The sequence below is a fragment of the Siphateles boraxobius genome, unplaced genomic scaffold (assembly GCF_051911475.1).
Source record: "Siphateles boraxobius isolate OS27281-9 unplaced genomic scaffold, OSU_SipBor_1 61, whole genome shotgun sequence".
Lineage (NCBI taxonomy): Eukaryota > Metazoa > Chordata > Actinopteri > Cypriniformes > Leuciscidae > Siphateles > Siphateles boraxobius.
Window position 1 is genome coordinate 1,716,201 of NW_027509188.1, and position 20,603 is coordinate 1,736,803.

Genomic DNA, 20,603 nt, shown 5'->3' on the forward strand with positions numbered 1-20,603 from the left:
GGCCATGCAACCACCAACACAGCTGCAGAATTTAGCACACGTGTGTCCACTAACACATCCGTGTCATTTCGGACGCATGACACGATGTTTCTTTGCCCCTTTTAGCGTTTACAGCTTGGTCAGTTGCTTTGTGTCCAGAGAAGACAGCGGGTGTTGTGAAAGTTTACATCAGCTTATGTTTGCTGTGGCGCGTGGATGGAATACTCATGTTTTGTTCCTGGTGGTGGAGGCCTGTGTTCCAGAGTCGTCCTGCTCAAAACTCCTTTTAAAACACCATCGAGCATCCGTAATAACTTCCGACATTGATCGAACGTGGATTTTGTTCTCATAAGGAGGGCACCGGTAACTTGTAACCTATCAGGCTCTCAGGCATGAGGTCAATCGATTCGGCATAGGCCTATATGTACTAGCGTTTTTGATTCCGGTTGGAGGTTGTGTCCCTCCAACTCTTTGTTGTATGACTCACTTTTATCTTTGGATATTTGGAGAAGTTTGCCTTCGGTAACCGCTCTCTCACTCGACAGACCGAAACAGGGGGGAGGAATGGTGTTTTTCGTTGACGTCCTGCCATGCAACCACCAACACAGCTGCAGAATTTAGCACACGTGTGTCCACTAACACATACGTGTCATTTCGGACGCATGAAACGACGTTTCTTGGCCCTTTTAGCGTTTACAGCTTGGTCAGTTGCTTTGTGTTCAAAGAAGACAGCGGGTGTTGTGAAAGTTTACATCAGCTTATGTTTGCTGTGGCGCGTGGATGGAATGCTCATGTTTTGTTCCGGGTGGTGGAGGCCGGTGTTCCAGAGAGGTCCTGCTCAAAACTCCTTTTAAAACACCATCGAGCATCCGTCATAACTTCCGACATTGATCGAACGTGGATTTCGTTCTCATAAAGAGGGCACCGGTAACTTGTAACCTATCAGGCTCTCAGGCATCAGGTCAATCGATTCGGCATAGGATTATATGTGCTAGCGTTTTTGCTTCCGTTTGGAGGTTGTGTCCCTCCAACTCTTTGTTGTATGACTCACTTTTGCCTTTGGATATTTGGAGAAGGTTGACTTCGGTAACCGCTCTCTCACTCGACAGACCGAAACGGAACTTTAGCTCCGGGTTGTGCATATTATTGGCCTGCTCTACTGGGTCAAATTGTATCCCCCAATAACAGATATGGCTCAAACAAACAAAGTACACTCTAAGCCTACCTCTAGGCTTAACCCTGACTTTACCCGCAAGAGGCTATGCCAAGCCTGTGCGAAATGTGAGGCTCCCTTTCACGGGCGCAATTTTGGCACAGATAATGGCCGCGAGCAGCCCGAAGCAGGTCACCTTAGTTGTCCGGCTAGCTCAGTCGGTAGAGCATGAGACTCTTAATCTCAGGCTCGTGGGTTCGAGCCCCACGTTGGGCGCATCTATTAGCCCTCTCTCTTCCCAACGGGGTCTCGTTTTCCAGCGTGGAAAGCGAGTCCACCATTGCCGGAAAAGTCCAGGTCTGCTTTTTTTTATAAGCTGACCCATGGACTGGCTGGCCGTAGGTCTCTGTGGTGCAATCGGACAGCGCGTTCGGCTGTTAACCGAAAGGTTGGTGGTTCGAGCCCACCCAGGGACGAATGGTGTTTTTCGTTGACGTCCGGCCATGCAACCACCAACACAGCTGCAGAATTTAGCACACGTGTGTCCACTAACACATCCGTGTCATTTCGGACGCATGACACGACGTTTCTTGGCCCCTTTTAGCGTTTACAGCTTGGTCAGTTGCTTTGTGTTCAGAGAAGACAGCGGGTGTTGTGAAAGTTTACATCAGCTTATGTTTGCTGTGGCGCGTGGATGGAATACTCATGTTTTGTTCCTGGTGGTGGAGGCCTGTGTTCCAGAGAGGTCCTGCTCAAAACTCCTTTTTAAAACACCATCGAGCATCCGTAATAACTTCCGACATTGATCGAACGTGGATTTTGTTCTCATAAGGAGGGCACCGGTAACTTGTAACCTATCAGGCTCTCAGGCATGAGGTCAATCGATTCGGCATAGGCCTATATGTACTAGCGTTTTTGATTCCGGTTGGAGGTTGTGTCCCTCCAACTCTTTGTTGTATAACTCACTTTTATCTTTGGATATTTGGAGAAGTTTGCCTTCGGTAACCGCTCTCTCACTCGACAGACCGAAACGGGGGGACGAATGGTGTTTTTCGTTGACGTCCTGCCATGCAACCACCAACACAGCTGCAGAATTTAGCACACGTGTGTCCACTAACACATCCGTGTCATTTCGGACGCATGAAACGACGTTTCTTGGCCCTTTTAGCGTTTACAGCTTGGTCAGTTGCTTTGTGTTCAAAGAAGACAGCGGGTGTTGTGAAAGTTTACATCAGCTTATGTTTGCTGTGGCGCGTGGATGGAATGCTCATGTTTTGTTCCGGGTGGTGGAGGCCTGTGTTCCAGAGAGGTCCTGCTCAAAACTCCTTTTAAAACACCATCGAGCATCCGTCTTAACTTCCGACATTGATCGAACGTGGATTCGTTCTCATAAAGAGGGCACCGGTAACTTGTAACCTATCAGGCTCTCAGGCATCAGGTCAATCGATTCGGCATAGGATTATATGTGCTAGCGTTTTTGCTTCCGTTTGGAGGTTGTGTCCCTCCAACTCTTTGTTGTATGACTCACTTTTGCCTTTGGATATTTGGAGAAGGTTGCCTTCGGTAACCGCTCTCTCACTCGACAGACCGAAACGGAACTTTAGCTCCGGGTTGTGCATATTATTGGCCTGCTCTACTGGGTCAAATTGTATCCCCCAACAACAGATATGGCTCAAACAAACAAAGTACACTCTAAGCCTACCTCTAGGCTTAACCCTGACTTTACCCGCAAGAGGCTATGCCAAGCCTGTGCGAAATGTGAGGCTCCCTTTCACGGACGCAATTTAGGCACAGATAATGGCCGCGACCAGCCCGAAGCAGGTCACCTTAGTTGCCCGGCTAGCTCAGTCGGTAGAGCATGAGACTCTTAATCTCAGGGTCGTGGGTTCGAGCCCCACGTTGGGCGCATCTATTAGCCCTCTCTCTTCCCAACGGGGTCTCGGTTTCTAGCGTGGAAAGCGAGTCCACCATTGCCGGAAAAGTCCAGGTCTGCTTTTTTTTATAAGCTGACCCATGGACTTGCTGTCCGTAGGTCTCTGTGGCGCAATTGGACAGCGCGTTCGGCTGTTAACCGAAAGGTTGGTGGTTCGAGCCCACCCAGGGACGAATGGTGTTTTTCGTTGACGTCCGGCCATGCAACCACCAACACAGCTGCAGAATTTAGCACACGTGTGTCCACTAACACATCCGTGTCATTTCGGACGCATGACACGACGTTTCTTGGCCCCTTTTAGCGTTTACAGCTTGGTCAGTTGCTTTGTGTTCAGAGAAGACAGCGGGTGTTGTGAAAGTTTACATCAGCTTATGTTTGCTGTGGCGCGTGGATGGAATACTCATGTTTTGTTCCTGGTGGTGGAGGCCTGTGTTCCAGAGTCGTCCTGCTCAAAACTCCTTTTAAAACACCATCGAGCATCCGTAATAACTTCCGACATTGATCGAACGTGGATTTTGTTCTCATAAGGAGGGCACCGGTAACTTGTAACCTATCAGGCTCTCAGGCATGAGGTCAATCGATTCGGCATAGGCCTATATGTACTAGCGTTTTTGATTCCGGTTGGAGGTTGTGTCCCTCCAACTCTTTGTTGTATGACTCACTTTTATCTTTGGATATTTGGAGAAGTTTGCCTTCGGTAACCGCTCTCTCACTCGACAGACCGAAACAGGGGGGAGGAATGGTGTTTTTCGTTGACGTCCTGCCATGCAACCACCAACACAGCTGCAGAATTTAGCACACGTGTGTCCACTAACACATACGTGTCATTTCGGACGCATGAAACGACGTTTCTTGGCCCTTTTAGCGTTTACAGCTTGGTCAGTTGCTTTGTGTTCAAAGAAGACAGCGGGTGTTGTGAAAGTTTACATCAGCTTATGTTTGCTGTGGCGCGTGGATGGAATGCTCATGTTTTGTTCCGGGTGGTGGAGGCCGGTGTTCCAGAGAGGTCCTGCTCAAAACTCCTTTTAAAACACCATCGAGCATCCGTCATAACTTCCGACATTGATCGAACGTGGATTTCGTTCTCATAAAGAGGGCACCGGTAACTTGTAACCTATCAGGCTCTCAGGCATCAGGTCAATCGATTCGGCATAGGATTATATGTGCTAGCGTTTTTGCTTCCGTTTGGAGGTTGTGTCCCTCCAACTCTTTGTTGTATGACTCACTTTTGCCTTTGGATATTTGGAGAAGGTTGACTTCGGTAACCGCTCTCTCACTCGACAGACCGAAACGGAACTTTAGCTCCGGGTTGTGCATATTATTGGCCTGCTCTACTGGGTCAAATTGTATCCCCCAATAACAGATATGGCTCAAACAAACAAAGTACACTCTAAGCCTACCTCTAGGCTTAACCCTGACTTTACCCGCAAGAGGCTATGCCAAGCCTGTGCGAAATGTGAGGCTCCCTTTCACGGGCGCAATTTTGGCACAGATAATGGCCGCGAGCAGCCCGAAGCAGGTCACCTTAGTTGTCCGGCTAGCTCAGTCGGTAGAGCATGAGACTCTTAATCTCAGGCTCGTGGGTTCGAGCCCCACGTTGGGCGCATCTATTAGCCCTCTCTCTTCCCAACGGGGTCTCGTTTTCCAGCGTGGAAAGCGAGTCCACCATTGCCGGAAAAGTCCAGGTCTGCTTTTTTTTATAAGCTGACCCATGGACTGGCTGGCCGTAGGTCTCTGTGGTGCAATCGGACAGCGCGTTCGGCTGTTAACCGAAAGGTTGGTGGTTCGAGCCCACCCAGGGACGAATGGTGTTTTTCGTTGACGTCCGGCCATGCAACCACCAACACAGCTGCAGAATTTAGCACACGTGTGTCCACTAACACATCCGTGTCATTTCGGACGCATGACACGACGTTTCTTGGCCCCTTTTAGCGTTTACAGCTTGGTCAGTTGCTTTGTGTTCAGAGAAGACAGCGGGTGTTGTGAAAGTTTACATCAGCTTATGTTTGCTGTGGCGCGTGGATGGAATACTCATGTTTTGTTCCTGGTGGTGGAGGCCTGTGTTCCAGAGAGGTCCTGCTCAAAACTCCTTTTTAAAACACCATCGAGCATCCGTAATAACTTCCGACATTGATCGAACGTGGATTTTGTTCTCATAAGGAGGGCACCGGTAACTTGTAACCTATCAGGCTCTCAGGCATGAGGTCAATCGATTCGGCATAGGCCTATATGTACTAGCGTTTTTGATTCCGGTTGGAGGTTGTGTCCCTCCAACTCTTTGTTGTATAACTCACTTTTATCTTTGGATATTTGGAGAAGTTTGCCTTCGGTAACCGCTCTCTCACTCGACAGACCGAAACGGGGGGACGAATGGTGTTTTTCGTTGACGTCCTGCCATGCAACCACCAACACAGCTGCAGAATTTAGCACACGTGTGTCCACTAACACATCCGTGTCATTTCGGACGCATGAAACGACGTTTCTTGGCCCTTTTAGCGTTTACAGCTTGGTCAGTTGCTTTGTGTTCAAAGAAGACAGCGGGTGTTGTGAAAGTTTACATCAGCTTATGTTTGCTGTGGCGCGTGGATGGAATGCTCATGTTTTGTTCCGGGTGGTGGAGGCCTGTGTTCCAGAGAGGTCCTGCTCAAAACTCCTTTTAAAACACCATCGAGCATCCGTCTTAACTTCCGACATTGATCGAACGTGGATTCGTTCTCATAAAGAGGGCACCGGTAACTTGTAACCTATCAGGCTCTCAGGCATCAGGTCAATCGATTCGGCATAGGATTATATGTGCTAGCGTTTTTGCTTCCGTTTGGAGGTTGTGTCCCTCCAACTCTTTGTTGTATGACTCACTTTTGCCTTTGGATATTTGGAGAAGGTTGCCTTCGGTAACCGCTCTCTCACTCGACAGACCGAAACGGAACTTTAGCTCCGGGTTGTGCATATTATTGGCCTGCTCTACTGGGTCAAATTGTATCCCCCAACAACAGATATGGCTCAAACAAACAAAGTACACTCTAAGCCTACCTCTAGGCTTAACCCTGACTTTACCCGCAAGAGGCTATGCCAAGCCTGTGCGAAATGTGAGGCTCCCTTTCACGGACGCAATTTAGGCACAGATAATGGCCGCGACCAGCCCGAAGCAGGTCACCTTAGTTGCCCGGCTAGCTCAGTCGGTAGAGCATGAGACTCTTAATCTCAGGGTCGTGGGTTCGAGCCCCACGTTGGGCGCATCTATTAGCCCTCTCTCTTCCCAACGGGGTCTCGGTTTCTAGCGTGGAAAGCGAGTCCACCATTGCCGGAAAAGTCCAGGTCTGCTTTTTTTTATAAGCTGACCCATGGACTTGCTGTCCGTAGGTCTCTGTGGCGCAATTGGACAGCGCGTTCGGCTGTTAACCGAAAGGTTGGTGGTTCGAGCCCACCCAGGGACGAATGGTGTTTTTCGTTGACGTCCGGCCATGCAACCACCAACACAGCTGCAGAATTTAGCACACGTGTGTCCACTAACACATCCGTGTCATTTCGGACGCATGACACGACGTTTCTTGGCCCCTTTTAGCGTTTACAGCTTGGTCAGTTGCTTTGTGTTCAGAGAAGACAGCGGGTGTTGTGAAAGTTTACATCAGCTTATGTTTGCTGTGGCGCGTGGATGGAATACTCATGTTTTGTTCCTGGTGGTGGAGGCCTGTGTTCCAGAGAGGTCCTGCTCAAAACTCCTTTTAAAACACCATCGAGCATCCGTAATAACTTCCGACATTGATCGAACGTGGATTTCGTTCTCATAAGGAGGGCACCGGTAACTTGTAACCTATCAGGCTCTCAGGCATGAGGTCAATCGATTCGGCATAGGCCTATATGTACTAGCGTTTTTGATTCCGGTTGGAGGTTGTGTCCCTCCAACTCTTTGTTGTATGACTCACTTTTATCTTTGGATATTTGGAGAAGTTTGCCTTCGGTAACCGCTCTCTCACTCGACAGACCGAAACGGGGGGACGAATGGTGTTTTTCGTTGACGTCCTGCCATGCAACCACCAACACAGCTGCAGAATTTAGCACACGTGTGTCCACTAACACATCCGTGTCATTTCGGACGCATGAAACGACGTTTCTTGGCCCTTTTAGCGTTTACAGCTTGGTCAGTTGCTTTGTGTTCAAAGAAGACAGCGGGTGTTGTGAAAGTTTACATCAGCTTATGTTTGCTGTGGCGCGTGGATGGAATGCTCATGTTTTGTTCCGGGTGGTGGAGGCCTGTGTTCCAGAGAGGTCCTGCTCAAAACTCCTTTTAAAACACCATCGAGCATCCGTCTTAACTTCCGACATTGATCGAACGTGGATTCGTTCTCATAAAGAGGGCACCGGTAACTTGTAACCTATCAGGCTCTCAGGCATCAGGTCAATCGATTCGGCATAGGATTATATGTGCTAGCGTTTTTGCTTCCGTTTGGAGGTTGTGTCCCTCCAACTCTTTGTTGTATGACTCACTTTTGCCTTTGGATATTTGGAGAAGGTTGCCTTCGGTAACCGCTCTCTCACTCGACAGACCGAAACGGAACTGTGCGAAATGTGAGGCTCCCTTTCACGGGCGCAATTTAGGCACAGATAATGGCCGCGACCAGCCCGAAGCAGGTCACCTTAGTTGCCCGGCTAGCTCAGTCGGTAGAGCATGAGACTCTTAATCTCCGGGTCGTGGGTTCGAGCCCCACGTTGGGCGCATCTATTAGCCCTCTCTCTTCCCAACGGGGTCTCGGTTTCCAGCGTGGAAAGTGAGTCCACCATTGCCGGAAAAGTCCAGGTCTGCTTTTTTTTATAAGCTGACCCATGGACTGGCTGGCCGTAGGTCTCTGTGGCGCAATCGGACAGCGCGTTCGGCTGTTAACCGAAAGGTTGGTGGTTCGAGCCCACCCAGGGACGAATGGTGTTTTTCGTTGACGTCCGGCCATGCAACCACCAACACAGCTGCAGAATTTAGCACACGTGTGTCCACTAACACATCCGTGTCATTTCGGACGCATGACACGATGTTTCTTGGCCCCTTTTAGCGTTTACAGCTTGGTCAGTTGCTTTGTGTCCAGAGAAGACAGCGGGTGTTGTGAAAGTTTACATCAGCTTATGTTTGCTGTGGCGCGTGGATGGAATACTCATGTTTTGTTCCTGGTGGTGGAGGCCTGTGTTCCAGAGTCGTCCTGCTCAAAACTCCTTTTAAAACACCATCGAGCATCCGTAATAACTTCCGACATTGATCGAACGTGGATTTTGTTCTCATAAGGAGGGCACCGGTAACTTGTAACCTATCAGGCTCTCAGGCATGAGGTCAATCGATTCGGCATAGGCCTATATGTACTAGCGTTTTTGATTCCGGTTGGAGGTTGTGTCCCTCCAACTCTTTGTTGTATGACTCACTTTTATCTTTGGATATTTGGAGAAGTTTGCCTTCGGTAACCGCTCTCTCACTCGACAGACCGAAACAGGGGGGACGAATGGTGTTTTTCGTTGACGTCCTGCCATGCAACCACCAACACAGCTGCAGAATTTAGCACACGTGTGTCCACTAACACATCCGTGTCATTTCGGACGCATGAAACGACGTTTCTTGGCCCTTTTAGCGTTTACAGCTTGGTCAGTTGCTTTGTGTTCAAAGAAGACAGCGGGTGTTGTGAAAGTTTACATCAGCTTATGTTTGCTGTGGCGCGTGGATGGAATGCTCATGTTTTGTTCCGGGTGGTGGAGGCCTGTGTTCCAGAGAGGTCCTGCTCAAAACTCCTTTTAAAACACCATCGAGCATCCGTCATAACTTCCGACATTGATCGAACGTGGATTTCGTTCTCATAAAGAGGGCACCGGTAACTTGTAACCTATCAGGCTCTCAGGCATCAGGTCAATCGATTCGGCATAGGATTATATGTGCTAGCGTTTTTGCTTCCGTTTGGAGGTTGTGTCCCTCCAACTCTTTGTTGTATGACTCACTTTTGCCTTTGGATATTTGGAGAAGGTTGCCTTCGGTAACCGCTCTCTCACTCGACAGACCGAAACGGAACTGTGCGAAATGTGAGGCTCCCTTTCACGGGCGCAATTTAGGCACAGATAATGGCCGCGACCAGCCCGAAGCAGGTCACCTTAGTTGCCCGGCTAGCTCAGTCGGTAGAGCATGAGACTCTTAATCTCAGGGTCGTGGGTTCGAGCCCCACGTTGGGCGCATCTATTAGCCCTCTCTCTTCCCAACGGGGTCTCGGTTTCCGGCGTGGAAAGCGAGTCCACCATTGCCGGAAAAGTCCAGGTCTGCTTTTTTTTATAAGCTGACCCATGGACTGGCTGGCCGTAGGTCTCTGTGGCGCAATCGGACAGCGCGTTCGGCTGTTAACCGAAAGGTTGGTGGTTCGAGCCCACCCAGGGACGAATGGTGTTTTTCGTTGACGTCCGGCCATGCAACCACCAACACAGCTGCAGAATTTAGCACACGTGTGTCCACTAACACATCCGTGTCATTTCGGACGCATGACACGATGTTTCTTGGCCCCTTTTAGCGTTTACAGCTTGGTCAGTTGCTTTGTGTCCAGAGAAGACAGCGGGTGTTGTGAAAGTTTACATCAGCTTATGTTTGCTGTGGCGCGTGGATGGAATACTCATGTTTTGTTCCTGGTGGTGGAGGCCTGTGTTCCAGAGTCGTCCTGCTCAAAACTCCTTTTAAAACACCATCGAGCATCCGTAATAACTTCCGACATTGATCGAACGTGGATTTTGTTCTCATAAGGAGGGCACCGGTAACTTGTAACCTATCAGGCTCTCAGGCATGAGGTCAATCGATTCGGCATAGGCCTATATGTACTAGCGTTTTTGATTCCGGTTGGAGGTTGTGTCCCTCCAACTCTTTGTTGTATGACTCACTTTTATCTTTGGATATTTGGAGAAGTTTGCCTTCGGTAACCGCTCTCTCACTCGACAGACCGAAACAGGGGGGACGAATGGTGTTTTTCGTTGACGTCCTGCCATGCAACCACCAACACAGCTGCAGAATTTAGCACACGTGTGTCCACTAACACATCCGTGTCATTTCGGACGCATGAAACGACGTTTCTTGGCCCTTTTAGCGTTTACAGCTTGGTCAGTTGCTTTGTGTTCAAAGAAGACAGCGGGTGTTGTGAAAGTTTACATCAGCTTATGTTTGCTGTGGCGCGTGGATGGAATGCTCATGTTTTGTTCCGGGTGGTGGAGGCCTGTGTTCCAGAGAGGTCCTGCTCAAAACTCCTTTTAAAACACCATCGAGCATCCGTCATAACTTCCGACATTGATCGAACGTGGATTTCGTTCTCATAAAGAGGGCACCGGTAACTTGTAACCTATCAGGCTCTCAGGCATCAGGTCAATCGATTCGGCATAGGATTATATGTGCTAGCGTTTTTGCTTCCGTTTGGAGGTTGTGTCCCTCCAACTCTTTGTTGTATGACTCACTTTTGCCTTTGGATATTTGGAGAAGGTTGCCTTCGGTAACCGCTCTCTCACTCGACAGACCGAAACGGAACTGTGCGAAATGTGAGGCTCCCTTTCACGGGCGCAATTTAGGCACAGATAATGGCCGCGACCAGCCCGAAGCAGGTCACCTTAGTTGCCCGGCTAGCTCAGTCGGTAGAGCATGAGACTCTTAATCTCAGGGTCGTGGGTTCGAGCCCCACGTTGGGCGCATCTATTAGCCCTCTCTCTTCCCAACGGGGTCTCGGTTTCCGGCGTGGAAAGCGAGTCCACCATTGCCGGAAAAGTCCAGGTCTGCTTTTTTTTATAAGCTGACCCATGGACTGGCTGGCCGTAGGTCTCTGTGGCGCAATCGGACAGCGCGTTCGGCTGTTAACCGAAAGGTTGGTGGTTCGAGCCCACCCAGGGACGAATGGTGTTTTTCGTTGACGTCCGGCCATGCAACCACCAACACAGCTGCAGAATTTAGCACACGTGTGTCCACTAACACATCCGTGTCATTTCGGACGCATGACACGATGTTTCTTGGCCCCTTTTAGCGTTTACAGCTTGGTCAGTTGCTTTGTGTCCAGAGAAGACAGCGGGTGTTGTGAAAGTTTACATCAGCTTATGTTTGCTGTGGCGCGTGGATGGAATACTCATGTTTTGTTCCTGGTGGTGGAGGCCTGTGTTCCAGAGTCGTCCTGCTCAAAACTCCTTTTAAAACACCATCGAGCATCCGTAATAACTTCCGACATTGATCGAACGTGGATTTTGTTCTCATAAGGAGGGCACCGGTAACTTGTAACCTATCAGGCTCTCAGGCATGAGGTCAATCGATTCGGCATAGGCCTATATGTACTAGCGTTTTTGATTCCGGTTGGAGGTTGTGTCCCTCCAACTCTTTGTTGTATGACTCACTTTTATCTTTGGATATTTGGAGAAGTTTGCCTTCGGTAACCGCTCTCTCACTCGACAGACCGAAACAGGGGGGACGAATGGTGTTTTTCGTTGACGTCCTGCCATGCAACCACCAACACAGCTGCAGAATTTAGCACACGTGTGTCCACTAACACATCCGTGTCATTTCGGACGCATGAAACGACGTTTCTTGGCCCTTTTAGCGTTTACAGCTTGGTCAGTTGCTTTGTGTTCAAAGAAGACAGCGGGTGTTGTGAAAGTTTACATCAGCTTATGTTTGCTGTGGCGCGTGGATGGAATGCTCATGTTTTGTTCCGGGTGGTGGAGGCCTGTGTTCCAGAGAGGTCCTGCTCAAAACTCCTTTTAAAACACCATCGAGCATCCGTCATAACTTCCGACATTGATCGAAGGTGGATTTCGTTCTCATAAAGAGGGCACCGGTAACTTGTAACCTATCAGGCTCTCAGGCATCAGGTCAATCGATTCGGCATAGGATTATATGTGCTAGCGTTTTTGCTTCCGTTTGGAGGTTGTGTCCCTCCAACTCTTTGTTGTATGACTCACTTTTGCCTTTGGATATTTGGAGAAGGTTGCCTTCGGTAACCGCTCTCTCACTCGACAGACCGAAACGGAACTGTGCGAAATGTGAGGCTCCCTTTCACGGGCGCAATTTAGGCACAGATAATGGGCACGACCAGCCCGAAGCAGGTCCCCTTATTTGCCCCATGCTAGCTCAGTCGGTAGAGCATGAGACTCTTAATCTCAGGGTCGTGGGTTCGAGCCCCACGTTGGGCGCATCTATTAGCCCTCTCTCTTCCCAACGGGGTCTCGGTTTCCAGCGTGGAAAGCGAGTCCACCATTGCCGGAAAAGTCCAGGTCTGCTTTTTTTTATAAGCTGACCCATGGACTGGCTGGCCGTAGGTCTCTGTGGCGCAATCGGACAGCGCGTTCGGCTGTTAACCGAAAGGTTGGTGGTTCGAGCCCACCCAGGGACGAATGGTGTTTTTCGTTGACGTCCGGCCATGCAACCACCAACACAGCTGCAGAATTTAGCACACGTGTGTCCACTAACACATCCGTGTCATTTCGGACGCATGACACGATGTTTCTTGGCCCCTTTTAGCGTTTACAGCTTGGTCAGTTGCTTTGTGTCCAGAGAAGACAGCGGGTGTTGTGAAAGTTTACATCAGCTTATGTTTGCTGTGGCGCGTGGATGGAATACTCATGTTTTGTTCCTGGTGGTGGAGGCCTGTGTTCCAGAGTCGTCCTGCTCAAAACTCCTTTTAAAACACCATCGAGCATCCGTAATAACTTCCGACATTGATCGAACGTGGATTTTGTTCTCATAAGGAGGGCACCGGTAACTTGTAACCTATCAGGCTCTCAGGCATGAGGTCAATCGATTCGGCATAGGCCTATATGTACTAGCGTTTTTGATTCCGGTTGGAGGTTGTGTCCCTCCAACTCTTTGTTGTATGACTCACTTTTATCTTTGGATATTTGGAGAAGTTTGCCTTCGGTAACCGCTCTCTCACTCGACAGACCGAAACAGGGGGGACGAATGGTGTTTTTCGTTGACGTCCTGCCATGCAACCACCAACACAGCTGCAGAATTTAGCACACGTGTGTCCACTAACACATCCGTGTCATTTCTTGGCCCTTTTAGCGTTTACAGCTTGGTCAGTTGCTTTGTGTTCAAAGAAGACAGCGGGTGTTGTGAAAGTTTACATCAGCTTATGTTTGCTGTGGCGCGTGGATGGAATGCTCATGTTTTGTTCCGGGTGGTGGAGGCCTGTGTTCCAGAGAGGTCCTGCTCAAAACTCCTTTTAAAACACCATCGAGCATCCGTCATAACTTCCGACATTGATCGAACGTGGATTTCGTTCTCATAAAGAGGGCACCGGTAACTTGTAACCTATCAGGCTCTCAGGCATCAGGTCAATCGATTCGGCATAGGATTATATGTGCTAGCGTTTTTGCTTCCGTTTGGAGGTTGTGTCCCTCCAACTCTTTGTTGTATGACTCACTTTTGCCTTTGGATATTTGGAGAAGGTTGCCTTCGGTAACCGCTCTCTCACTCGACAGACCGAAACGGAACTGTGCGAAATGTGAGGCTCCCTTTCACGGGCGCAATTTAGGCACAGATAATGGCCGCGACCAGCCCGAAGAAGGTCACCTTAGTTGCCCGGCTAGCTCAGTCGGTAGAGCATGAGACTCTTAATCTCAGGGTCGTGGGTTCGAGCCCCACGTTGGGCGCATCTATTAGCCCTCTCTCTTCCCAACGGGGTCTCGTTTTCCAGCGTGGAAAGCGAGTCCACCATTGCCGGAAAAGTCCAGGTCTGCTTTTTTTTATAAGCTGACCCATGGACTGGCTGGCCGTAGGTCTCTGTGGTGCAATCGGACAGCGCGTTCGGCTGTTAACCGAAAGGTTGGTGGTTCGAGCCCACCCAGGGACGAATGGTGTTTTTCGTTGACGTCCGGCCATGCAACCACCAACACAGCTGCAGAATTTAGCACACGTGTGTCCACTAACACATCCGTGTCATTTCGGACTCATGACACGACGTTTCTTGGCCCCTTTTAGCGTTTACAGCTTGGTCAGTTGCTTTGTGTTCAGAGAAGACAGCGGGTGTTGTGAAAGTTTACATCAGCTTATGTTTGCTGTGGCGCGTGGATGGAATACTCATGTTTTGTTCCTGGTGGTGGAGGCCTGTGTTCCAGAGAGGTCCTGCTCAAAACTCCTTTTAAAACACCATCGAGCATCCGTAATAACTTCCGACATTGATCGAACGTGGATTTTGTTCTCATAAGGAGGGCACCGGCAACTTGTAACCTATCAGGCTCTCAGGCATGAGGTCAATCGATTCGGCATAGGCCTATATGTACTAGCGTTTTTGATTCCGGTTGGAGGTTGTGTCCCTCCAACTCTTTGTTGTATAACTCACTTTTATCTTTGGATATTTGGAGAAGTTTGCCTTCGGTAACCGCTCTCTCACTCGACAGACCGAAACGGGGGGACGAATGGTGTTTTTCGTTGACGTCCTGCCATGCAACCACCCGCACAGCTGCAGAATTTAGCACACGTGTGTCCACTAACACATCCGTGTCATTTCGGACGCATGAAACGACGTTTCTTGGCCCTTTTAGCGTTTACAGCTTGGTCAGTTGCTTTGTGTTCAAAGAAGACAGCGGGTGTTGTGAAAGTTTACATCAGCTTATGTTTGCTGTGGCGCGTGGATGGAATGCTCATGTTTTGTTCCGGGTGGTGGAGGCCTGTGTTCCAGAGAGGTCCTGCTCAAAACTCCTTTTAACCTGTTAACCTTCAAGGCCACTTTTGAAAAATCCCCAGAAATGGCATACCCAAACTTAAACAGATACAGTTCATGAACCCTTTGCACTAAAAGCACAAGTATGATCTCATTTGAAAGCTGACACCTAGTAGTTTATTGTAAATGTAGAAATAATTATTGTCATAATGAAAAAAAAATGTTTAAATAGCTTCAAAGTTTTGTAAAGTTATTAGAAATTTACTTTTATGAAACATCTTCATAAAAATAAAATTGAAGTTGGCCCTGGAGGAATCTAGAAATGCACTGCAGCTAAAGCCATATGTGTGACCATTTTATATTTAAAATCTGAAAATGATAAGTCTAAAACTCTGTATTTAGTTAAATGTTTTTCAAGATCATGTCAAATTACTTTATTTTGATTAGACTCTAAAATGCAAACTGATGTTTAGTCATCTTCTGAGTCATCTAATCAGTCTATTGTCTCTATTATTTTGTGGTGCAAACGAGCCCCATTCAGAGTCAGTCTCTCCCTGCACACATTTACACCTCTCCAGACTGGTTATGGTTTTAAATATGCATTTCTTTTGTCTGCATTATAGCTACTAACGACTGGCTATTCACAGGCTATTCATAGGGTTTCAAACCCTAATTTCTTTTATCAAAGTTCTCACTAAATATTTGAAACTGGTATCAAATGCACTGAAACATTTCAGTAAGCATTCCTATTTAGAAAAAAATCATAAAACAATGACTGCTGGTGGCAGGTGCACCTGGGCTAGCTAGCATGTTAGCTTAGCACACCATCAATACACGACCATTTATGAGATTAAAACCATGTTTGTGCTCCAAACTTACTTTATAACGCAAGTCGAGTGTTTTAAATAATCTTCTGTGATCTAATTTGGCTTCAGATAAAAAAAAATCTGACAGAAAATGTATTATTTATAGTGTTCTGCACGATGATGAAATCTATATCGATTAGCATTACATTATAAATATAATCTATTATTATGAAATACCTGGCATGGCTTGAAGAACACAGGTAACTCAAATATCATTGCAATCATGTTTATTGTCTTCAAAACATCTTTATCTGCATGTTACAGCGATCTCTGTCAGCTACTTTCTGTATCAGTGACGTCCTGGAATGTCACATGACTATGGGTCTTCTTCGTGATCCATATATGGACTGTTATTGTGCATATAGCGCCCTCAGGCTATTGGTATGAATTGAAAACACAGCACATCTCAGTAAGAAGCGATCATAATGATTACATCGACGCATTTGGGTATAAATTCAACAAATATTATTCCTGTCTATAGAAATATGATGTGAATCTATGAGAATATATCAATATTTCTCCAAGTCTGCACATTTTGGAGCTAAAGCCCTGAGGGACGATGTTTTGCGAATCGCTGTCATGACGACAGCTTGGAGTGTTTTTTATGAATGGACCAGCTGACGCTCATAATTCATATTAAAGGTATCGACTCATTTTTTCATTTCATAACTCCTGACATAAATTAAGACATAACTGTCACTATAAGTTTCTCAGAATACAATAGTGGTCAAATACTGAATCTTGAGTATTATATCTTTTTAATGATGTATAGTTTGTCAAGGTATAACATTAAATCTGATAGTATATTTGAACTAAATAAAAAAAAAAACGCTTCAGTGCGCCGACGCTCTGGAAACGGTTAACAGGTTAAAACACCATCGAGCATCCGTCTTAACTTCCGACATTGATCGAACGTGGATTCGTTCTCATAAAGAGGGCACCGGTAACTTGTAACCTATCAGGCTCTCAGGCATCAGGTCAATCGATTCGGCATAGGATTATATGTGCTAGCGTTTTTGCTTCCGTTTGGAGGTTGTGTCCCTCCAACTCTTTGTTGTATGACTCACTTTTGCCTTTGGATATTTGGAGAAGGTTGCCTTCGGTAACCGCTCTCTCACTCGACAGACCGAAACGGAACTGTGCGAAATGTGAGGCTCCCTTTCACAGGCGCAATTTAGGCACAGATAATGGCCGCGACCAGCCCGAAGCAGGTCACCTTAGTTGCCCGGCTAGCTCAGTCGGTAGAGCATGAGACTCTTAATCTCAGGGTCGTGGGTTCGTGCCCCACGTTGGGCGCATCTATTAGCCCTCTCTCTTCCCAACGGGGTCTCGGTTTCCAGCGTGGAAAGCGAGTCCACCATTGCCGGAAAAGTCCAGGTCTGCTTTTTTTTATAAACTGACCCATGGACTGGCTGGCCGTAGGTCTCTGTGGCGCAATCGGACAGCGCGTTCGGCTGTTAACCGAAAGGTTGGTGGTTCGAGCCCACCCAGGGACGAATGGTGTTTTTCGTTGACGTCCGGCCATGCAACCACCAACACAGCTGCAGAATTTAGCACACGTGTGTCCACTAACACATCCGTGTCATTTCGGACGCATGACACGACGTTTCTTGGCCCCTTTTAGCGTTTACAGCTTGGTCAGTTGCTTTGTGTTCAGAGAAGACAGCGGGTGTTGTGAAAGTTTACATCAGCTTATGTTTGCTGTGGCGCGTGGATGGAATACTCATGTTTTGTTCCTGGTGGTGGAGGCCTGTGTTCCAGAGAGGTCCTGCTCAAAACTCCTTTTAAAACACCATCGAGCATCCGTAATAACTTCCGACATTGATCGAACGTGGATTTTGTTCTCATAAGGAGGGCACCGGTAACTTGTAACCTATCAGGCTCTCAGGCATGAGGTCAATCGATTCGGCATAGGCCTATATGTACTAGCGTTTTTGATTCCGGTTGGAGGTTGTGTCCCTCCAACTCTTTGTTGTATGACTCACTTTTATCTTTGGATATTTGGAGAAGTTTGCCTTCGGTAACCGCTCTCTCACTCGACAGACCGAAACGGGGGGACGAATGGTGTTTTTCGTTGACGTCCTGCCATGCAACCACCAACACAGCTGCAGAATTTAGCACACGTGTGTCCACTAACACATCCGTGTCATTTCGGACGCATGAAACGACGTTTCTTGGCCCTTTTAGCGTTTACAGCTTGGTCAGTTGCTTTGTGTTCAAAGAAGACAGCGGGTGTTGTGAAAGTTTACATCAGCTTATGTTTGCTGTGGCGCGTGGATGGAATGCTCATGTTTTGTTCCGGGTTGTGGAGGCCTGTGTTCCAGAGAGGTCCTGCTCAAAACTCCTTTTAAAACACCATCGAGCATCCGTCTTAACTTCCGACATTGATCGAACGTGGATTCGTTCTCATAAAGAGGGCACCGGTAACTTGTAACCTATCAGGCTCTCAGGCATCAGGTCAATCGATTCGGCATAGGATTATATGTGCTAGCGTTTTTGCTTCCGTTTGGAGGTTGTGTCCCTCCAACTCTTTGTTGTATGACTCACTTTTGCCTTTGGATATTTGGAGAAGGTTGCCTTCGGTAACCGCTCTCTCACTCGACAGACCGAAACGGAACTGTGCGAAATGTGAGGCTCCCTTTCACAGGCGCAATTTAGGCACAGATAATGGCCGCGACCAGCCCGAAGCAGGTCACCTTAGTTGCCCGGCTAGCTCAGTCGGTAGAGCATGAGACTCTTAATCTCAGGGTCGTGGGTTCGAGCCCCACGTTGGGCGCATCTATTAGCCCTCTCTCTTCCCAACGGGGTCTCGGTTTCCAGCGTGGAAAGCGAGTCCACCATTGCCGGAAAAGTCCAGGTCTGCTTTTTTTTATAAACTGACCCATGGACTGGCTGGCCGTAGGTCTCTGTGGCGCAATCAGACAGCGCGTTCGGCTGTTAACCGAAAGGTTGGTGGTTCGAGCCCACCCAGGGACGAATGGTGTTTTTCGTTGACGTCCGGCCATGCAACCACCAACACAGCTGCAGAATTTAGCACACGTGTGTCCACTAACACTTCCGTGTCATTTCGGACGCATGACACGACGTTTCTTGGCCCCTTTTAGCGTTTACAGCTTGGTCAGTTGCTTTGTGTTCAGAGAAGACAGCGGGTGTTGTGAAAGTTTACATCAGCTTATGTTTGCTGTGGCGCGTGGATGGAATACTCATGTTTTGTTCCTGGTGGTGGAGGCCTGTGTTCCAGAGAGGTCCTGCTCAAAACTCCTTTTAAAACACCATCGAGCATCCGTCATAACTTCCGACATTGATCGAACGTGGATTTTGTTCTCATAAGGAGGGCACCGGTAACTTGTAACCTATCAGGCTCTCAGGCATGAGGTCAATCGATTCGGCATAGGCCTATATGTACTAGCGTTTTTGATTCCGGTTGGAGGTTGTGTCCCTCCAACTCTTTGTTGTATGACTCACTTTTATCTTTGGATATTTGGAGAAGGTTGCCTTCGGTAACCGCTCTCTCACTCGACAGACCGAAATGGAACTTTAGCTCCGGGTTGTGCATATTATTGGCCTGCTCTACTGGGTCAATTTGTATCCCCCAACAACAGATATGGCTCAAACAAACAAAGTACACTCTAAGCCTACCTCTAGGCTTAACCCTGACTTTACCCGCAAGAGGCTATGCCAAGCCTGTGCGAAATGTGAGGCTCCCTTTCACGGGCGCAATTTAGGCACAGATAATGGCCGCGACCAGCCCGAAGCAGGTCACCTTAGTTGCCCGGCTAGCTCAGTCGGTAGAGCATGAGACTCTTAATCTCAGGGTCGTGGGTTCGAGCCCCACGTTGGGCGCATCTATTAGCCCTCTCTCTTCCCAACGGGGTCTCGTTTTCCAGCGTGGAAAGCGAGTCCACCATTGCCGGAAAAGTCCAGGTCTGCTTTTTTTTATAAGCTGACCCATGGACCGGCTGGCCGTAGGTCTCTGTGGTGCAATCGGACAGCGCGTTCGGCTGTTAACCGAAAGGTTGGTGGTTCGAGCCCACCCAGGGACGAATGGTGTTTTTCGTTGACGTCCGGCCATGCAACCACCAACACAGCTGCAGAATTTAGCACACGTGTGTCCACTAACACATCCGTGTCATTTCGGACGCATGACACGACGTTTCTTGGCCCCTTTTAGCGTTTACAGCTTGGTCAGTTGCTTTGTGTTCAGAGAAGACAGCGGGTGTTGTGAAAGTTTACATCAGCTTATGTTTGCTGTGGCGCGTGGATGGAATACTCATGTTTTGTTCCTGGTGGTGGAGGCCTGTGTTCCAGAGAGGTCCTGCTCAAAACTCCTTTTAAAACACCATCGAGCATCCGTGATAACTTCCGACATTGATCGAACGTGGATTTTGTTCTCATAAGGAGGGCACCGGTAACTTGTAACCTATCAGGCTCTCAGGCATGAGGTCAATCGATTCGGCATAGGCCTATATGTACTAGCGTTTTTGATTCCGGTTGGAGGTTGTGTCCCTCCAACTCTTTGTTGTATGACTCACTTTTATCTTTGGATATTTGGAGAAGTTTGCCTTCGGTAACCGCTCTCTCACTCGACAGACCGAAACAGGGGGGACGAATGGTGTTTTTCGTTGACGTCCTGCCATGCAACCACCAATACAGCTGCAGAATTTAGCACACGTGTGTCCACTAACACATCCGTGTCATTTCGGACGCATGAAACGACGTTTCTTGGCCCTTTTAGCGTTTACAGCTTGGTCAGTTGCTTTGTGTTCAAAGAAGACAGCGGGTGTTGTGAAAGTTTGCCTTTGGATATTTGGAGAAGGTTGCCTTCGGTAACCGCTCTCTCACTCGACAGACCGAAACGGAACTTTAGCTCCGGGTTGTGCATATTATTGGCCTGCTCTACTGGGTCAAATTGTATCCCCCAACAACAGATATGGCTCAAACAAACAAAGTACACTCTAAGCCTACCTCTAGGCTTAACCCTGACTTTACCCGCAAGAGGCTATGCCAAGCCTGTGCGAAATGTGAGGCTCCCTTTCACG

At 48.3% G+C, this 20,603-nt stretch overlaps 24 non-coding genes across 24 annotated transcripts; all 24 read left to right on the forward strand.

Annotated features, from left to right (window-relative positions):
* The first annotated feature begins 1,335 nt into the window (after positions 1-1,335).
* Positions 1,336-1,408, forward strand: trnak-cuu (transfer RNA lysine (anticodon CUU)). The gene has a single exon. It is a non-coding gene; the product is annotated as a tRNA-Lys (tRNA).
* Positions 1,409-1,534: 126 nt separating this feature from the next.
* Positions 1,535-1,608, forward strand: trnan-guu (transfer RNA asparagine (anticodon GUU)). Its single transcript has one exon. It is a non-coding gene; the product is annotated as a tRNA-Asn (tRNA).
* A 1,357-nt stretch (positions 1,609-2,965) lies between these two features.
* Positions 2,966-3,038, forward strand: trnak-cuu (transfer RNA lysine (anticodon CUU)). The gene has a single exon. It is a non-coding gene; the product is annotated as a tRNA-Lys (tRNA).
* Positions 3,039-3,164: 126 nt separating this feature from the next.
* trnan-guu (transfer RNA asparagine (anticodon GUU)) lies at positions 3,165-3,238 on the forward strand. The gene has a single exon. It is a non-coding gene; the product is annotated as a tRNA-Asn (tRNA).
* A 1,358-nt stretch (positions 3,239-4,596) lies between these two features.
* trnak-cuu (transfer RNA lysine (anticodon CUU)) lies at positions 4,597-4,669 on the forward strand. The gene has a single exon. It is a non-coding gene; the product is annotated as a tRNA-Lys (tRNA).
* Positions 4,670-4,795: 126 nt separating this feature from the next.
* Positions 4,796-4,869, forward strand: trnan-guu (transfer RNA asparagine (anticodon GUU)). Its single transcript has one exon. It is a non-coding gene; the product is annotated as a tRNA-Asn (tRNA).
* A 1,357-nt stretch (positions 4,870-6,226) lies between these two features.
* Positions 6,227-6,299, forward strand: trnak-cuu (transfer RNA lysine (anticodon CUU)). Its single transcript has one exon. It is a non-coding gene; the product is annotated as a tRNA-Lys (tRNA).
* Positions 6,300-6,425: 126 nt separating this feature from the next.
* Positions 6,426-6,499, forward strand: trnan-guu (transfer RNA asparagine (anticodon GUU)). Its single transcript has one exon. It is a non-coding gene; the product is annotated as a tRNA-Asn (tRNA).
* Positions 6,500-7,706: 1,207 nt separating this feature from the next.
* Positions 7,707-7,779, forward strand: trnak-cuu (transfer RNA lysine (anticodon CUU)). The gene has a single exon. It is a non-coding gene; the product is annotated as a tRNA-Lys (tRNA).
* Positions 7,780-7,905: 126 nt separating this feature from the next.
* On the forward strand, positions 7,906-7,979 carry trnan-guu (transfer RNA asparagine (anticodon GUU)). The gene has a single exon. It is a non-coding gene; the product is annotated as a tRNA-Asn (tRNA).
* Positions 7,980-9,188: 1,209 nt separating this feature from the next.
* On the forward strand, positions 9,189-9,261 carry trnak-cuu (transfer RNA lysine (anticodon CUU)). The gene has a single exon. It is a non-coding gene; the product is annotated as a tRNA-Lys (tRNA).
* A 126-nt stretch (positions 9,262-9,387) lies between these two features.
* On the forward strand, positions 9,388-9,461 carry trnan-guu (transfer RNA asparagine (anticodon GUU)). Its single transcript has one exon. It is a non-coding gene; the product is annotated as a tRNA-Asn (tRNA).
* A 1,209-nt stretch (positions 9,462-10,670) lies between these two features.
* On the forward strand, positions 10,671-10,743 carry trnak-cuu (transfer RNA lysine (anticodon CUU)). The gene has a single exon. It is a non-coding gene; the product is annotated as a tRNA-Lys (tRNA).
* A 126-nt stretch (positions 10,744-10,869) lies between these two features.
* Positions 10,870-10,943, forward strand: trnan-guu (transfer RNA asparagine (anticodon GUU)). Its single transcript has one exon. It is a non-coding gene; the product is annotated as a tRNA-Asn (tRNA).
* Positions 10,944-12,152: 1,209 nt separating this feature from the next.
* On the forward strand, positions 12,153-12,227 carry trnak-cuu (transfer RNA lysine (anticodon CUU)). Its single transcript has one exon. It is a non-coding gene; the product is annotated as a tRNA-Lys (tRNA).
* Positions 12,228-12,353: 126 nt separating this feature from the next.
* Positions 12,354-12,427, forward strand: trnan-guu (transfer RNA asparagine (anticodon GUU)). Its single transcript has one exon. It is a non-coding gene; the product is annotated as a tRNA-Asn (tRNA).
* A 1,188-nt stretch (positions 12,428-13,615) lies between these two features.
* Positions 13,616-13,688, forward strand: trnak-cuu (transfer RNA lysine (anticodon CUU)). Its single transcript has one exon. It is a non-coding gene; the product is annotated as a tRNA-Lys (tRNA).
* Positions 13,689-13,814: 126 nt separating this feature from the next.
* Positions 13,815-13,888, forward strand: trnan-guu (transfer RNA asparagine (anticodon GUU)). Its single transcript has one exon. It is a non-coding gene; the product is annotated as a tRNA-Asn (tRNA).
* A 2,899-nt stretch (positions 13,889-16,787) lies between these two features.
* trnak-cuu (transfer RNA lysine (anticodon CUU)) lies at positions 16,788-16,860 on the forward strand. The gene has a single exon. It is a non-coding gene; the product is annotated as a tRNA-Lys (tRNA).
* A 126-nt stretch (positions 16,861-16,986) lies between these two features.
* Positions 16,987-17,060, forward strand: trnan-guu (transfer RNA asparagine (anticodon GUU)). Its single transcript has one exon. It is a non-coding gene; the product is annotated as a tRNA-Asn (tRNA).
* Positions 17,061-18,267: 1,207 nt separating this feature from the next.
* Positions 18,268-18,340, forward strand: trnak-cuu (transfer RNA lysine (anticodon CUU)). Its single transcript has one exon. It is a non-coding gene; the product is annotated as a tRNA-Lys (tRNA).
* Positions 18,341-18,466: 126 nt separating this feature from the next.
* trnan-guu (transfer RNA asparagine (anticodon GUU)) lies at positions 18,467-18,540 on the forward strand. The gene has a single exon. It is a non-coding gene; the product is annotated as a tRNA-Asn (tRNA).
* A 794-nt stretch (positions 18,541-19,334) lies between these two features.
* On the forward strand, positions 19,335-19,407 carry trnak-cuu (transfer RNA lysine (anticodon CUU)). Its single transcript has one exon. It is a non-coding gene; the product is annotated as a tRNA-Lys (tRNA).
* Positions 19,408-19,533: 126 nt separating this feature from the next.
* trnan-guu (transfer RNA asparagine (anticodon GUU)) lies at positions 19,534-19,607 on the forward strand. Its single transcript has one exon. It is a non-coding gene; the product is annotated as a tRNA-Asn (tRNA).
* Positions 19,608-20,603: the final 996 nt, after the last annotated feature.